This window comes from Gossypium raimondii, chromosome 11 (assembly GCF_025698545.1).
Source record: "Gossypium raimondii isolate GPD5lz chromosome 11, ASM2569854v1, whole genome shotgun sequence".
NCBI classification, from domain to species: Eukaryota; Viridiplantae; Streptophyta; class Magnoliopsida; order Malvales; family Malvaceae; genus Gossypium; species Gossypium raimondii.
The window spans coordinates 28569955-28571897 of record NC_068575.1 but is presented as its reverse complement, the minus strand read 5'-3'; the positions used below and the strand labels follow the sequence as shown (position 1 = coordinate 28571897).

General features: G+C 37.4%; 1 non-coding gene across 1 annotated transcript; it reads left to right on the top strand.

Annotated features, from left to right (window-relative positions):
• Nucleotides 1-1393: 1393 nt before the first annotated feature.
• Nucleotides 1394-1497, top strand: LOC128035140 (small nucleolar RNA R71). Its single transcript, XR_008191542.1, has one exon. It is a non-coding gene; the product is annotated as a small nucleolar RNA R71 (small nucleolar RNA).
• The last annotated feature ends 446 nt before the right edge of the window (nucleotides 1498-1943 follow it).

The following is a 1943-nucleotide window of genomic DNA, read 5'->3' as shown; positions in this document are numbered from 1 at the left end:
ACCTAAGATCATGGGTACCTCAATATTCTCATTCATGTCCAATATAATGAAATGAACTGAAATATGAATTGTATCTACTTTAACAAGTACATCCTCAATAATACCCCTAGGATACTTAATTGATCTGTCAACTAATTGAATACTCATCCTAGTAGGTTTTAGTTCCTCGAGGCCAAGTTGTGTGAACATTTATAAGGCATTAGATTTATGCTAGCAACCAAATCAACGAAAGCTTTTTCTACATTTAAGCTACCAATAAAACAAGGAATAGTGAAACTCCCTAGATCTTTAAGCTTAATGGGTAGTTTGTTGTGGAGAAGGTCGAGCACTCCTCGTTGAGCTCCACAGTGGATAGTTTGTCTAACTTCATTTTATTTGTTAACAGCTCCTTTAAAAAATTTGTAGACTTGGACATCTCTGAAAAGGCTTCAACAAAAGGTAAGTTAATATGCAAATTTTTAAAAGTTCAATAAATTTACCATATTGTTCATTGATGCGGTCTTTCTTCAACTTTGTCAGATATGGAATTGGTGGTTTGCATTCTCTGACCACCGGCTTATGCTCTTTCTTGTATTCCTCAACCCCATACTTTTCTTAACATATTTTAGATTCAACTTCTTTCTAGGCTTGGCTAACACCTTTCCGCTTCGTACAGTAATAGTGTGGACTTGCTCCTTTGGGTTGGTTTTAGTGTTACTAGGTAAACTACCTTGTTGTCTCTCCGAAACCAATTTAGCAAGCTGACTAATCTAATTCTCGAAGCTCTGTATCAATGCCTGTTGATTCCTCAAAGCCATTTCAGTGTTCTGAAATCTAGTTTCTGACACTGAAATAAAATTAGTCAACATCTCTTCCAAATTTGGCTTCTTTTCTTACTGATAAGGTTGCTGAAAACCTAGAGGGGGGTTGTGATCTTTGATTTCCTTAACCACCCCAAGAGAATTTTGGATGATTCCTCCATCATGGATTATAATTGTTGTTGTAGCCATTATTCTGAGGTTTAGAATTATTATCCATAAAATAAACTTGTTCATGCTCTATGTTAGACTTGAAGCGTAAGCATTTTGGAATGATCATCCCCACTCCAATCGCATGACATTTCATTATCAGATTCACCTATTTACTACAACTCAAACCATGAATCTTTTTACTCAACTCTTCCACCTGACTCGCCAACATAACAACTGTATCTATATTAAAAACATCGACTGCCTTAGTAGGCTTTGTTCTCATAACGTTCCACTAATAGTTATTTAGTGTCATCTCCTCAATAAATTCTTGGGTTGTCTCAAGTATTTTATTATTTAGGGTTCCACCAGTTGCTACATCAATTATATGCCTAGTTGAGGGATTCAAACCAATGAAAAATGTTTGTACTTGAAGCCACAAAGTTAATCCATGATGAGGACACCTCAGAAGGTCTTTAAATCACTCCCATGCAACATACAGTGTCTCAAACTCAAATTGAGCAAAAGAAGAGATGTCATTCCTCAACTTAGTTATTTTGGCTAGTGGAATATACTTCAACTGAAAATTTTCAGTCATTTAAGTCCATGCTGTGATGGACCCCTGTGGAAGTGAATTCAACCACTGTTTCATCTTATTCTTCAAAGAGAATGGGAACAACCGTAAGCGTATGGTATCATCAGTAACGTCATTGATCTTAAATGTGTCGCGGATCTCCAGAAAGTTAGTTAAATGAGCATTCAGATCTTCATCTTGTTGGATCGCCGGTACCCCTATGGTGCAGCGGAAAAATAATAATTCTGTGATCCCAACCAAGAATCCATGTGTGAGGAACGAATCGGGGTGAAAAGGTTGCGAAATTACCTAATGTTTATTCAGAGTAGACAGCAACGCCTCAACAACGAGTAGTCTGATCTGCTGTCGAACCAAGCCGCAATCTATCGTGATCCCGGCCTCTACGTAATCCACCCAGTTGA